Source organism: Ascaphus truei, chromosome 19 (assembly GCF_040206685.1).
Source record: "Ascaphus truei isolate aAscTru1 chromosome 19, aAscTru1.hap1, whole genome shotgun sequence".
In the NCBI taxonomy this organism is placed as follows: Eukaryota; Metazoa; Chordata; class Amphibia; order Anura; family Ascaphidae; genus Ascaphus; species Ascaphus truei.
The window spans coordinates 30,096,652-30,113,394 of NC_134501.1; positions in this window are offsets into that span (position 1 = coordinate 30,096,652).

The window sequence follows — 16,743 nt, forward strand, 5'->3', positions numbered from 1 at the left end:
TGCCCAAACAGACATCCCAGGGGTAGATGCCGATGCAATCCTGCATTAATAGAGTTGATTGCGTTCTCCGATGACGGGGCAAGACTCAGGCACTATCAATTAGGGGACAGGTAGGACACGCCCCGAGACTAGTTGACAGAGCAGTGAAGCCTCCAAGCCTAGGAAAGATACAGTCGCAAAGAAGAAGTCAAGGATGTCACATCCATACAACAAGTTCAATGCCGTTCCGCCCCGACCCCCCCACCCCCCTCTCTTCCTTTCTGTGTAAACCTACAGTTGTCTTGTCCAAGTCATGTGGGTTAGGTTTGTCAAGTCTAGTGTGTAAATGTTGTAAGTCAACGTTGACAAATGTTGGTGCTCTGTCCCTGCACATACGGGGATGGAGGTAGTACTTATATGGGTAATGTGATACCAAAATATGGAATGTGGCACATTGTATGCATTGTAAAACCCAATAAAAACTGAAGTTGAAAAAAAAAACCAGACACCCTGTCTAGGGAAGAATCTTTCCTGCTGCCAGAAGCACTGGGTCCCATATCCCTGCAGCTTCCCAGACACACTATAACAAAATAAATAAATAATTAACTTTGTTCTGCTCCAGCACAAGGACCCCCCAGTGCCTGCACCGTCCTTACATCTCGGCCCTCCCCCCCCCCAAAAAAAATAAAAAAAATAATAAATAAAAAAGAATAAAAATAAGTCAAGGTAAGACTCCAGGTGACGGCAAGGTGCACAGACGTCTGAGGAGATCACCTCATAACCTCCGATAACACCTATCAAGCTAGTGCAAAGTGCCCCCAGGACCTTGCTGGGGTCGGAGGCTTTGTGGTGGATGAGCAATAAGCTGAAGAAACCCTCCCAGCAAAGCGTTTCTAGCTTCTTCATGCCGCAACAAAAACCTTCGGAGTGCGGCGGGTCTAACCAAGATGGCGGCCAGACGGGCGTGTCTGGGAGACCGGATGTCCTCTCTGCCCAGACAGAGAAAAACTGCCCAGGAATAAGTAAGGAATGCCTAGAGGGAGTCTTCTCCCAAATGAGTCAGAAATTCGAGGCGGACCTTTCTAGAGCGGTTACCTCCCTCAGAAAGAATATGGACACTCTGGCCGAAAGGACAGACTCAATCCAAAGGAAATCGAACACAACTATTCCTCCGCGGAAGATGAAATAAACCGCCTGAACTGTGAAATTCAAGCGCTAAAGGAAAGTGCGGAAGAACAAGAAAACAGAGACTGCCGCCAGAATCTCAGAGTGCGGTATATACCGGAGTCAGTGGAGATGAACATGCTGCGACCCTACCTGCTTGATCTCTTCACCCACTTGGTCCCTGAGCTCAAACCAGAGGAAATAGAACTGGATTGGATAGGAAACAGGATTCTTCTTTTAAATGATTACCTCAGGAGAAAAGAAAAAGACAAAACATGCATATAGCCTGCAATAGTGCATTACCCAGGGAAAATAGGATTATAAATGAAAAGAGCAATTTATTACACAATATTAAAACTAAACAGTAAAAATACAATGCATTACATTAAAATATGCAAGTGCCTCTGCACTAGACCAATTGATCTTTGAACTTGCTCCGCCTTGATAAAAATTGGAATCCTACTCACCAGAAGTGAATAGGACATGTGCAATGGTTTAAAGGTCTTTTCCGCCGGATCAACCGATCGCCATGGGGTGCAAAACGTCTGCTGCTGAGGGAGGATCAACTTCTGTGGTCCGTGGAGAATTGCTGCCGGAGAACGCTCGATCAACTCCTCCGCTGACGTCACCAATGAATGTCCACTGCTACGGTGTCCCTGCGGTGCCAGAAAACCTTCCAACGCGTTTCGAAACCTCAAATGATGGGCTTCTTATTGTGTAATAAATTGCTCTTTTCATTTATAATCCTATTTTCCCTGGGTAATGCACTATTGCAGGCTATCTGCATGTTTTGTCTTTTTCTTTTCTCCTGAGGTAATCATTTAAAAGAAGAATCCTGTTTCCTATCCACTCCACACCCTAAGGATTCTTCTGGCTTTGATTCTGCACTCCTACCTCTGTTTGTTGCCTGTTGGGCAGCTGTAGGTTTGGCTAGTGCTTTCTTAGGTGGCTCAAACTTCGTAATCTTGTTTCGAAGATGCGTGGAGTCCCCAACTCTCACTGTACCCTTGTCCTCACGGGCATTAGTTACTGTGGGATACCGGTGCTTGGGCAGAGCCAATACCTTTTTCCGTATTGGAGGAATCTGTAAGTTACTGGTCTGCAGAGTCTCAACCTGTTTGAGTGCGTCTTGCAAGTCTCTTCTCAGGGAATTTATCTGCACACTTTGCTTTCTCTGAGTCTGTATCAGTGTCTCCTTCATATTCTGGAGCTCTGTAATTTTTGTCGTTAAGGTTGCCGCTGGGTCTGTTTTCTCCTTGGTGTACTGACTCAAGGGAATGGAACAGTCTCTCTGTCTCTCCAGCTCTTGCTCCAGTTTCTGAGCCTTCTCACGCTCCCTCTCATACAGAGTCACCTGGTATCGAAGCTCTGCCTCCAATGATGCTCTGAAGACATGCAGCGTGGCCTTTAGCTCCTCATACTGCTCTGTGGGGACGTACTGGGTATTCAGACGTTCCTGCAGCGCTTGTACCTCTTTAGCAGCCTGCAGCTTTTCTTCCTGCAGCGTTTGCTGCTTCTCCTCAGCATATTGGAGGTGTGTACGCAGACCTTTGACGTGTTCTGTCAACTCAGAATTTTCCTTTTTTAATCTTAAATTTTCTCTTTTTTCAGTCTCTGTACTATTCAGGACCTCCTTGCAGTCCACCTTCCATTTTCGCACATCTGCTTGGAGGCGGGCTGGCTCCTGGCGTGAGACTACCATCTCCAGGTTTAGGTTCTGAAGCTCCTTCTGAGAGACTTTGAGCTTTAAGTTAAGATGTAGGATAGTTTTCCTTGAAATGTCCAGCTCCTCAGTGAGACTATGAAGTTCCTTTCTGGAGACTTCCAGTTCTGTGCGGCAGCTATTGATCTCATGATGTGAGGCATCCAGTGCTCTGCGGAGTGTATGAACCTCCTTCTGAGATACGTCTACCTCTGTCCGGACACTGTTGACCTCCTGTCGTGAGGCATTCAGCTCTATGCGAAGAGTGTGCATCTCTTGCTGGAAGACTGTCATCTGCTTCAGTGCCTTCTCATACTTCCTCTTCAGCTTAGCCATCATTTTATCAGATTGGCTCTGCTTTTCATCCATGGCGGTAATAGTAGAGTTTGCAGTATCTAGCTCAGTCTTGAGATCGTCAAATTCTGTCCTAGCCAAAGAGTACATTGTGAGCACATCTTTCTGTAGCTTCACGTTATTTTCCCGTAGCCGATCACAGTCACGCCTGGCAACCTTCAGGGCATCCCCAGGGCTGGTCAAGGGATCGTCACTCACCGGTTCCGGCTCCGCTTCCCTGGGATGGTTGGTTGAGGTTTTTTCACTATTAGCACCGGACAGACACTTCTTTGGGGTACACGACTTCTGCCTTGGGCCCTCTGGATATACGGTCATCCGCGGGACGACTTCTCCATTTTCTCTAGGCTGCAGGGCATTTCGGGCCCCCTTTTCCTCCGCAAGATCTGCAGATGTGTCTGTTCCTTCCACGGTAAGTGAAGAACTGCTTTTCTTTTTCTTTTTTCGCCTTTTTGTTTTGGATGACACCGTCCCCTCAGGGACACTGGGGTCTCCATCTTTATTTGAAATTTTAGCAGCGTCACTGGATCCACCTGGCTTTTCTTGCAACTGTAATAGCTGACGGAAATATTCGGTGATCCACTGCTCCCGCTCTTTCTCCTGCCGATCATATTCGTCAAAATAGAGAGCGGTCTTTTCGGTTCGTACAGAGTTCAGGCACCCCCACCATTCTTGGGGTGTTTTGTGGGTGTGACTCGGTTTGGGTTCCCCATAAGAGATGTCTTCCTCCTCATCGGACTGGAAGGGCCACTCTTCCGTGGGGTAGGGTTCATTACAGGAACGCTGTATTTTGTCCTCCATTTTGGGCTATCAGGTATATTTTTCTTCCTGACCTCAGGAGGCACTATTGCAGCTGTTGTCACTGTATTTGCTAGAACCCCCAACAGTTCTAGTCCTACAGGTGGGCATATTTTGCTTGTAGAGGTCATAGCTCTCCCAGGCATCTCTGTAGACTTTTTCTTTCCTTTAGTAAGTTTTACAACATTGGCATTACTGTGCATGCATTCACTCTCATCGTCTGAATAAGGCCTGAAGGGACACTGCTCCGTGTGGTGGGGTTCTTTACACCAGGAACACATTTTCTTCCCTATTTTTACAAAGTCTGTATTTGACTTCAGCTGGGTGGCCATTTTCTGGCTTCAGCAAAGACATTTGCTTTAAACCATTTACTTGCTATATGCAATCCCTCCGCTTCAGCAACAGAATTTGGTTTTCTGCTTGAGTTCAGTAATTTTCAGTCTCATCTTTGGGTATTATGGCATTCACTCTCCCAAGATACATAGGCAGACTTTTTTTTTTTTTTTTTTACTTGCAGAAAAACAACAACATTCTTTGCAGTGGAATATTTCTTTCACTCCCGGCAGGGTAACTCAACACTCAGCAATTGGCTTTGGAATACCTTTTACACAGTTCAGCGATCCCTTTTTCCCCTGTAGGGCAATTTTACACTCAGCATTTGTTTGCTAAAAATTCCCCTGCTTCAGCACAGTCTTACATCAATTTTCACACTTTTCTGCATATACTCCATTCACAGCTGGTAGTCCTATGTGGTGTAGCAACCTTTATTTGCAAAATCAGTACCGCTCGTGGGTCACCATCTGTATTCACTGCTTCAGCGAATCTTTTGAAAACAACAAACACCTATCCCTTTTTAAGGGCTGACTCACTTCTTGAACCCTGACTATGGCTGGAAGGCAAAACCCCTATTTCAATGACCATATTACACTTTGTGATAGGCAAATAAGGTTTTACCTGCTTCAGCAGTCTCTTTCTCTCTCCTCTTGGGATTGGGAAAAAGAGTCCATCTGTGGTTTTGTAAGTTTCAGTGCAGTGGTGTGTATCACTTTAACTCTGGTCTCTGCTGCATGAGTTTTTTTTTTTTTTTTTTTTTTTAAGTTGCTCAGACTGTTTGTAGGCAAAAAGCATAACAAAATTCCACAGGCAATCTCCAGCCCTTTAAACTTCAAAGGCCACCTCTCATCCCAAATTTCTGACACCATATGTAGGAGGACAGGTACAGAGGTACACAATGGAGACTTTTGTAACGTGAAATTATAACAAGGCTTTATTGTGCCTGTCGCTTTAAACAGCAAAAAAAATCAACATAAGCGAAATAGTGAGCCAACCAAAAACCCCTATCTCTGCTTTGGAGACTATCTATACATGTAGCTCAGCCCTCTCTGACTGGGTTGGTTAGCTAACACATAAGAAAAAAGTTAAGCAAAAATTATATAACGAATTAGCAGAGAAAGTTCAGCTCCTTGAACAAAAACACAAGAATAACCCCTCAAAAAAGCTATTTAAACTATTAAACAAAACCAGATCTGAATTTAAATAGACCAAATTAGACGAAGTGGAGAGAGCGTTAAGGTGGACTAACCAAAGGTACTATGACAAAGGCAATAAAGCCGACCGTCTAATAGCAACCAAACTTAGAGGTTTGAGAACCAAATCGCAAATCTCGGCTATTCAAAACAGATCGGGGGAAAAATTATATAAGGAAAAACAGATAGCAAAGGAATTCTCTGACTTCTACTCTAAGCTATACAACCTAAACTTTCCTAAAGACCGATCTTCGGGATCGGAAGCTATCTCCAGATATTTGGAGAGTTGCAAGCTTCCAGAACTAACAGAGGAGAATATTCTAGAACTAAACAAAGAAATTACCCAAGAAGAATTATTAGGAGCCATAGCTCAGTTGAAAGCTAGCAAAACGCCAGGCCCGGATGGATTCACAAATCAGTACTATAAAAAATTTAAGACTGTGTTATTCCCATATTTGCTGGATGTGTTTAATTCGTTCCTGGAGGGAGAGTCCATTCCCACATCAATGACCAAAGCGAATCTGGCAATTATACACATAATTATCGACCCATAGCCCTTCTTAATTCAGACTTAAAACTATATACTGTAGCAAAATACTAGCAAACAGACTCACCCCAATATTGCCTAGCTTAATCCATATTGACCGGGTCGGGTTTGTCTCGGGAAGACAATCTTCTGACAATACGAGAAAAATTATTAACCTTATAGACCACGTGCATCTCTCTAGCATGAAGGCTATCTTGTTAAGTCTTGATGCTGAAAAAGCATTTGACAGGATAAGATAAATTGCTTAAATTTGGATTTAGGGGCAAGTACCTAGAGGGGATCAGGGCCCTCTATAAAACCCACAGCTGCCGTGAAACTCCCAGGGGGAGACTCGAATCCGATAAAAATAAACAATGGTACCCGAAAGGGATGCCCCTTGTCTCCGCTTTTATTTGCCCTCTCGATAGAACCCGTGGCATCCACAATCAGAGACGAAAAGAATATTCACGGAATTGAAATTGGAAAGACAAACTACAAAATATCCCTCTTTGCGGATGATATCATCCTAACTCTAGCCAATCCGTTGACATCCCTCCCGAATCTACATTGTCAATTAGATAAATTTAGCAAAATCTGGGGATACAAAATTAACACAGACATATCGGAGGCTCTGAATTTGACCCTATCAGCTCCCGAAGTTAAGCTTTTGCAAGCAAACTTTAATTATAAATGGAGTCTGACAAAGATTAAATATCTTGGGATACAGATAACAAAAGACTATAAATCCTTATACCAATATAACTACCCTCCCCTTTTTGAAAAGATAAAAAAAGATCTACAGAGCTGGAACGAATATCAGATATCTTGGCTGGGAAGAATAGCCACAGTTAAAATGAATATACTGCCAAGACTCTTATATTATTTCCAGACTCTACCAATAGAAATAGCAATGTCCGAGCTCAAAAATATTCAAAGCAGAATCTTCAAATTTATTTGGAAAAACAAAAGACCAAGGGTCAGGTCTGCTGGGAGCTGCAGGCGTCCATGATGGAAATCATGGTGTGCGACGTCATGACGCCCTCTGACGTACGTTTTGCGATAGCTTCATCCAGAGAGGGATAGATCCATCATGGACGCCTGCAGCTCCAAGCAGACCTGATCGTCACACAGACCGAGTCTCCTTCAGCCGCGCACTCACCCAGCACTCACCTAGCCTGCTCCACAAGGATCGTGTACCCAGGGCAAGCACAGATAAGAGTTTTGAGGGTCCACTTTCCCTCTTTCTGTCCTCTAACCCCCCCTCTCCCCCCCCCGTGTGTTGTAGGGGTATGTTATTGAGGGCCAGATTGGGGGACTACACGATCCTGCTGTATTGCTCCCCCCACAGGGTTAGCATATATTGGTGTGTAGGGATTCCCCACCCTCCCTTTCTGTCCCTGTGTGTAGGGATTCCCCACCCTCCCTTTCTGTCCCTGTGTGTAGGGATTCCCCACCCTCCCTTTCTGTCCCTGTGTGTAGGGATTCCCCACCCTCCCTTTCTGTCCCTGTGTGTAGGGATTCCCCACCCTCCCTTTCTGTCCCTGTGTGTAGGGATTCCCCACCCTCCCTTTCTGTCCCTGTGTGTAGGGATTCCCCACCCTCCCTTTCTGTCCCTGTGTGTAGGGATTCCCCACCCTCCCTTTCTGTCCCTGTGTGTAGGGATTCCCCACCCTCCCTTTCTGTCCCTGTGTGTAGGGATTCCCCACCCTCCCTTTCTGTCCCTGTGTGTAGGGATTCCCCACCCTCCCTTTCTGTCCCTGTGTGTAGGGATTCCCCTCCCTCCCTTTCTGTCCCTGTGTGTAGGGATTCCCCACCCTCCCTTTCTGTCCCTGTGTGTAGGGATTCCCCACCCTCCCTTTCTGTCCCTGTGTGTAGGGATTCCCCACCCTCCCTTTCTGTCCCTGTTTGTAGTTTCTAACGAACAGGGTCAGTTTATGTGGGGTTTTTACTGCTGCACTTCCCATTTGTCTTTTGACCATTTACCTGAGTGGACATACCTGTATATTGCTAGCTTTTATCAGTATGATATCTAGCCAGTGTTAGTATTTACCTATACCTATACTGTTGATCATTTTTGTACGCCATTGTCATTACTTTTACAGTACATATACCGATGCGTGGCCTCATATGTTCATCAGTCTATATACACACTAGTGCTTTATGTGAGTGTTAACATTTTTTAGCATTCCAGTGACGTCATGTACCAGAAACAGCCCCTATAGCCTTGATACAACAGGCATAGGCGTCTGCGTTTTCTGGAATTTCACAGTGCTTATGTTTTAGTTACATTTTGACTATTTTTGGCCCCCCGCCAATTTCAGACCCCCTAAGGGGCATGAGCACTGTATTGATTTCAGTTCACTTTATTCGCTACATTTTTTGGTACCAATCCATTTTTTAGTAATCCCTAATAAAGTATTTTAACATTACAACTATTTTTGTTTGGCCCAGTTTTTCTCTGTTGTACTGCATGTTCAGCAGGGTGCTCTCTCCTTTCAGACTTTGAGTGCATCTTACAGGGCCTTATCTGTATGCACAGTGTCTTTGTGTCATACAGTGTTCTTTGTGTCTAAGTAGACTATATTCACAGAGTGCAGGCTCCCCAATGTGTGCGTCGGCGTCTAGTGGGTTAATAGTATCTTTCTGCTAGGTATGACCCGGACAGAGGGATTGTCTAATTAGGGCTCTCACGGTGTCACTGCGGGTGCAAACAGTATATTCCGATATATTAGGAGTTGCATACAGTCGGTCAAAGGGACAGCCTAGTTTGGCTCTCACAGTGTCCTTGAAAATACAATTAATATACAATTATATTTGACCAAGTTTGGATACTTTAGTACTTTAGTATTTTGAAGCGGAGTGAGCACCACATGCTGCGATCACATAACTTCGTTATTTCAGCTGCTGTTCAGATGCTGAAGTCGGCATGAGCTGCCTGGTGCAGCTTTCTGCAAAAAGGTATCTCTGCAGGGTTAAGTTAGGGTGGGTGGCATATTTAGGCATGAAAAATATAGCCAATAGTAATTGCCAGTGCCCGATAGAGCTCCCAAACTACTCCAAAAATGTAAACTAGCAGCAATGTATTAGAGAAACATTGCTACACGAACAGAGGTTTAAAACGGGTGTGATTTGACCATGATCACAGATCGTTCACTGGGGACGTTGTGACGTCATCACATCATCACGTCATTTGCCGACGTAGGTTTCACTCTATTGCTTTGTCAAGGCTGGAAGTAAACACCTGGAAATGCCAGGGATATATAGGGAGGGGTGGGGGGGCTAAATCCGTATTGGTTAGTAACAAAAATCAATTAAGTCCTTCAGTACAGTATGATATGAGAATAAACTGATGATACTGATACATCAAAACATAAATACTAATGATGATGGGACTAATTATTTAGGAAACAAACCATCTCTAGGGTGTATAGAATAATGCTAGATGTATAAGCCTAAATAAGAGTGGACACACAATGAAAGTGGTTCAAATCAATGTGGGGGTATGGCTAGCAGACCACTGTATAAATACAGTAAATGATGCCCTAATTAATACAAAGGGCATATATGATGAGTATCACGTACCAAAGGTAGATGCACAGACTTATATATTGTCTAGATTGCCTCCGATAGTGCCTACCTAGAGAATGGAATATGTAGGTTGGGGGGTGGGGAGGAGAGGTCTAGTGGACCCCATTATTTTGATTTTCTTGAGATAAAAGTCACTGTCTAGATGAATGGATGAAAAACAAAGCCTTCATTAAGGCCGTTAGGTGACAGAGTTCTCAGAGTGTAGATCCACCTTGATTTTTTTCTAACTGGTAAAAAATATATATATAACAAAAGCGCTCTTACCTATTATGATTGTTGGAAATAATAAACTACCAACAGAATAAGAGCTGACAATCTCTAATAATACACAATACTATGAAGTAGGAGAAAAGTACACCCTCTTGAAAGCACTCATTGTCAACTATGATATGATGAATGAATTAAAAATAAACTTTTATTAGTATATAAAATAAAATAAATAAATAAATATATTACCTAAACTAAATAATACAAAAGTGAATAAATCGCTATGGTGACTAAACATATAAAACAGACCAAAGTGTTCAATACAAAAACTGAAACAAAGGTGAATCCTTAGGGTGCAGTTACTAATAGTAATGAATGACCTCAATAGGTCACAGTTAATACAGGATAACCCCTAGGTACAGCACTAAAAGTGATTAAAAACCTGTTGGGTATACACAGGTAACATGAGGCTGACCATGTTCAAATTTACAAATAAATGACAAATGTTTGTTCCTACAATAAACCTGCAGTTAGTGCCATATAAACCAAAAATGATGATGTACCTAAACTGAAGTCAATATTATAAAGGCACATCCACTGGTATTGGAGTGCCTTAAATCATAGTATAAGATCGCATAAGATGAAGGTTTTTTTGCTAGGTAAACAAATAGCTATATGGTACATTCTAATGCATAAAATGCAAAAGAGCCCACAAAATGTGTTGAAATGGCTCTTTGGCACGGATCTAGTCCGTATCCAGTTATAGCCTCCTAAGTGGAAAATAAAGTGCACTACAGACAATAAAGATCAACGGCTCATACAAATACAAAACATACAGTGAGGAACAAACAAGTCGCAGATAGACTGGGTGCATCCGCAGATTCACACACACTTAATACAGCAACCAGTAGCTGTATTGATAGCATGCAATGCAAGAAGAAATGCTCAAGTAACACTGCAACTGTATCTATTTCAAAGACCAAAATGTTGCTATTACCATCGTCATGGTATAGCAATGGATACAATTGGAATAGCTAGATAAAGTGTAATATTGTAGCCATATTCACAATTGGCAAAGTGTATGTGAATCAGACCTGTGTCGTGGCGTCTTGCGGGTAAACCGGCACTCAGATGTGCCTCTCACCCTCGTCTCTGCATACATGCATCATGACGTCAGCCTGGTCCCGCCCCCCACCTGTCGTACGTTTCGCAGAGGCGCTTTTTCAAAGGTGGTCAATGGCTACAATATTACACTTGGGATAAAACATCTCTCAGATCTGAATCAGCCCTCAGTATATGCCAGTGTTTCTCAAAGATGGATTGAGCATTATCCCACTGTTCTTTGAATGTTCCAATGAATCTAATGGTGTTTGAATCTGTGTCTGGAATTTGATCTCGCAAAAGTTCACTTCTCTGGGAATTTCTAGCTCTCTTATACTGTAGGCCTTCTTGATGGTAACTATGTGCCTTTTATAAATATGGCCTGTCTTTCGAAGTCAGAGCTTTTTGTACAGATGCGCTTGAGTCGCAAGAACTGACCCACAGGGATACAAGAACCTCTTATCAGGTTACGTGGATGCTGACTAGTTGCTCTTAGAATGCTATTGGTAGCTGTGGTTTTGCGGAATATTGTTGTTGTTAAATCCCCACTCTCTTCCTTTGATATCAATAGGTCCAGGAAAGAGATTTTGTCTGGGTCGATCTCATAGGTTAATCTCAGATTGTTCTCATTGGTATTGTAAGGAATCCGGTTCTGCTTTTGGTTTTAGCCTGGCAGAACTGTGCAGAACTGTGCAGTGCTCTGTCATTGGAGGAATTCCCACACACCTCCCTCCTGTGATTGTCTCACTGTCCTTTATATACTAGGCTCCAGCACTGATCCAGTGCCGAGCATAAATCCTTTATGGACGTTACATGTGTTCTGCCACAAGCCCTCTGGCTTGTTTCGTGTGTTACTAACTATTTCGCTACGCTCTAGTTTCCAGTTCTCGTCTCTAGTCCTGGTTCCAGTGGCCTGCTGTTGCTCTCTACGCAGAGGCCTGTGTTCCTGTTTTCCGAAGGCTTCCTGTTGCTCTCTACGCAGAGGCCTGTGTTCCTGTTTCCCGAAGACTTGCTGCTTCTCTCTACGCAGAGGCCTGAGTTCTGCCTGTCTGGTTCTGGAACCTGCTGCATTCTTCCCTAGCAGAGGTTACTGTTTGGATCCTGTTGCCTGCTGCTCTCTCCCTTCCCAGCGGTCAGCTTTGGACTTCTGTGCTGAAACGCTGGTTTACCAGTGCTGCCTGGCGATGTGCCCACTCCGGTCAGCCTTCTCCTTGCTGAGACAGGTACCATTGGCCGTGGTCGCCACTCGCGCAGAACCCACTCCCGTCTGCAGCTATTACGCTGAAGCGGGACCTACTTGACTTCCTGTTTCCGAAACTCCGCTGGGATAACGTTTACCCTGATGTCTCCAATCCCGACCTTGGCTCGTTCACTGACTATGCTGCCTTCTCCAGTCCAGACCCTGCTATGTACGACTATGAACTGTGCAATCCGGATCTGACTACGTGGTCTCAGGTCGGTGATTAAGTAACCCCACCTCAGCCCCGCGGTCCGGTCCTGGTTTGTGCCGAGCACAACCGTGACAGTATGTTCAGCCCCACAAAACCGAACCATGCTGTGGTGAGGGTTGGTGAATTTCTAACTGAACTTATGTCCCGGCCTGCGGACCAGTCCCTGTTTGAAGATCTGTACCTGTATGAGAGACTGCCTCTGCCTGAGAGAGCGTTCATGTATGAAGGTTTAACCCCTCTGGAAAGACTGATTCGTAAAGAAATCCTTACTGAATCTCAGCAACTTAGAGAGACAAGAAAGTCTGAACAGGCCCTGTACTCCCAACTGCACCTTGCTATTTCCACCTCAGATCAAAAAACTGTGGATCCTAGGGTACTGGCTCAGGTTCTAGATACCTCTTGTATGTTGTCCCTAGATTTTGACCAAATCATAAGAGAGAGTGATTCTCTTCTCGCTGCCTACGCACTTTCTAATCACAATTTCTTTTCTGCCAGTCCTGTTACTAAGTTTTGTGCAAAAAAAGATACCCGGGCGCTCTCTATATATTATTACTTTTAATAAAGCAAAGAAAATAATGGAAATTTTTTACCAATTTAGGGAACACCTGTGTCTCTTTCTTCGTAAATGTAAACACCTAGGGACCCCCTGTCCGCTGCTCAGACCCTTCTAGGGAGATGTCCTTTTCTCCCAAGTAAAAGAAAACAGAGATAGAGAAACAAGGGGAGCGCGGATCAGAATCACAACACAAGCAAATAAATAATTATAAAATATGGTATTTGGCACTGTGAGTTCTTAAACAGAAAGTCCATTGCTAGTAGTAGCTTAAAGCTGGAGATGGTGAAGTTGAAAAGATATATTACTAACAATACTCACACGGGCCAGTGTGAGCAAAAGCCTCTCGGGGCTTAACTCTGCAGAGGGTCTTCTCCTCGAGCCACACACCTTCCTCCCGTCTACTATTCAGCACACAGGTCCTCAGGATAACAAGTTGCCCCCAGAGTAAAAAACAGAAAAGGAATAATGGTAGATGTAAATATGTATACAATAACATATAGTGGGAGAGGGCTAATGAATGATCTCCAAGGGGGTGATAATATATATATATATATATATATATATATATATATATATATATGTAACGGTATTTCTGAACCGGCCTGACCCACCCAATCTCACATTGGCCCCTGTGGTCTAACCGGCCCCCATTACAGTGTGGTAGTGTCTGGTGGTGCACCTGTTGGCAACAGGACTCCTGAGTCTCCCGCATGATGGTGTATGGGGAGGACCCGTCCAGACAGGCAGCTGAAGTAGTGTGCTGAGTCTCACCTAGTTCCAGTGCAGCGCCTCCACCTCATCAGGGTCCCTGTGTCCGCAAGGGGATGATCCTGTTGAGGAACTCCTCCGTGGTGCTCCTCTCTGTACATTCACTCCACACATGTACACGAGAGGGTTTGTTAATGAGAACATCTTTATTGGTTGATGTGGGCTAGCTGCCCCTCGCAGTATATTCTTAGCCACTCATGTCCAGTCAGTGCCTCCCTTTAAAAGGTGTATCTCTCCTTAGATAGGGATTCCCTATCCCCGCAGGGATCACTGCCCTGTGCCAGGTCCCTGGACACAGTCTCCTCTTCAGTTACTATAACATAACTAGAACTCTTATTAACTCAGGCTAGTACTTGAACTTGAACTCCTGCCAGAACTGGACGCAGATCTAACTTTAGACTCAGTGCTGTACCTTATGTACACTCTGGAAGCTGACACACCTCTGACATCACTAACCATGGAGTCAGAGCATGTGACTACTCCCATCCATACACAGGGCACCCCACCAGGGTGTGAGGGCAAACCTCCATAATTACTGCTGGCATGCCCACAACTTACCAGGCCTTACTGTCAGCAGGAGAGATGACTGTAGCCATTTTACATGACCGCTACATTCTCCCCCTGGTGAATCCCATCGTCCTCGCTGGGACCTAAATTTGTATACCCTTTTCCAGTAAGCACTGAAATACAACACATAATTAGATTAACTTCACGTACAATTTCCATGGTGTATAACAAAAATGACTACAGTACATTCCGCCAAGCCCGCCCCGACCAGCAGCCACGAACCCGCGTAATGTATATGTACCCCCTAAAAATAGTGACTCGGGTCAGGTTTCTTGACTTCTCTACCGCCCATGTCTATGACCGTGACGTGATAGTGCCTAGGCAGTCCCCTCTTGGGCCTATATGTCACCCTGTGTTTATAAATGTTTCTGCCAATGCCCCATACACGCACTAAGTGCTCTATGCGCTCCTCGGCCTTCTTCCCTATCACGGAACTCCCTCTTCCTACTAAGTGCATTTCAATGGCCTCCCTAAGCCACCTATCCCGGTTGTCCTCTATCTCATCCATGAGAGGCTCAGGGACATACGGGTACTCCAACCCGTGGGATGATTTATACCGAGCCATTATGGTTCTCTCGGCCCTACTTATCCTGGTCAGGTCAGCCTTACCTGCCCTCCCAGGTAACACCCATGATAGGGGCTCATCAGGGTCCACGGGGTCTGATAGGATACTAGGACCCATGGGTTCTATCTCCCTATGCTCAATCTGCAGCCACCGCTCCTGCAACTCTCTGTCCCTTTGCTCAGGTGTGAATTCTCCCACAGCCCACCAGTAATCCACTACATCTTCTCGCCGGATGAGGAACCGAGTGCGGTCCATCCAGGCGGAGTATCCTTCGAATAGTGGGGCCCACCAACGGGTCTCTCTAAATTTATTTGACCCCCCTGACTCCCTATCATCTTCAAGGGAAAATACCCCCGACGACCGTTCAGATCGTGGTACAGACCACCTAGAAGATCCCGGAGCCTTTTTCATCGTCGCAGGAACTGCAGGGGGCAACCACCGGCCTACCGCAGCCACTCTCACTCTCCCCCTCCCCGAGAATCGCCCTCCGTAGCGCCACTGCGCTGTCTTTCCCAAATCCGTCTCCATTCTCCCCCTGGTGATATGTCCACAGATTCCAAACTAGGCGGGGAACCCGGGGACTGTGTGATTGGGGCAGGGGTTTTAGCTAGGGCGTGGGATTGGGCGTATGGGCAAGAGATTGGACCCCACGGGGTTACGACCCGTTCCTGGCTGTCCGTAGACTGGTCCAATGAGGATATCTCACCCTACTCAGTCCTTTGATCGCCCATCCAACTCCTGGGCCTTGTAGGTGATCGGGGACCTTCCCCCGATCGCCGAAGCGTCGCTGCATTCTTTCTAGGGGTTCCGCTGTCGCCACCGGAAGTGATGTCCTCCCCAGAACCGGAAACACCGTCATCGCGGGTTGGACCCCCATTCGGGATCTCTTCTTCGATGACGACATCCGGAAGCTCCGCCGTCATCTTCACCAGAAGTGATGCCGTCTCTCCACGTGCGCCTGCGGCCTGGCATGGCCTCTCCGCTCCTACACCGTCTGCTGGGGAAGGTAAGTGAAGGGACTCCTCTTACCCGCCCGTAGGGGTGCCGGCGTCTCTCGTCCGTCGCCGCCACGTTCTGAGGCGGAGGGACTCCGTCTCTCGGCTCGCCGATCTGCGGGGGACGTCCTGTCTTTCTGACAGCTGCTGGTACCACGGGGTGTCGTCCTCCCCAGTTCTATCCTGGGCCTCGATGTCACCTCCGCTAGTTCACGGAGATCCTCGTCCGAGTATTCTCCCTTCTCGGTGCGGTCAGGAGGTGACCCGACTGTCTCGGTTGCAGCCGACCCAGCCGACTTGACCGGCTCCAGTCCCCTTTCTCCGGGACTCGCACGTCCTATCCACAGTGTGCCAGGGGACTCGGCGGCTCGCCTAGCCTGGTCCCCCGGGGGGTCAGCCGATTGTATCGGTATAAACGTTGGCATAGGCCATAAGTATAGTGTCCCGCAATGTGGGCAACGTGCCGCCGTGTTGACCGTGCCTCCGGGCAGCCCGCATTGTAGGCAGAGCCCGACCACCGTCTCAGTGTTAGCCACCCTTACTACTAGTAGCCCACCGGGTACTGAGTAGGGCTGGGTGGAGACCATAGTTCCCACAGCGGAGGGGCAGGCCATTCTCTTTGTGGGGACCACTTTCAGTGTGGGTCTCTCCAGGTCAGTGGTTCCTCGTGACTGACCGGTAGAAGCTTCTGGGCCAGCAACTTCCTGCTTCGGCTCCTCCTTCCGCTGACATAGCTGAAACCCGCCCCCAGGGGTTGCAATTATGGGCGGGTCCCACAGGGGAATATCATGCCCCTTAATTAAGGTCGCGCCTCTCTCAGTCCTGGTGGGCGCGGTCTGCGTTTTCGCGCCAGTTTCCTCCTCAGAGCTGGATTCTTTTCCAGCGGCTAGTTCCCGCCT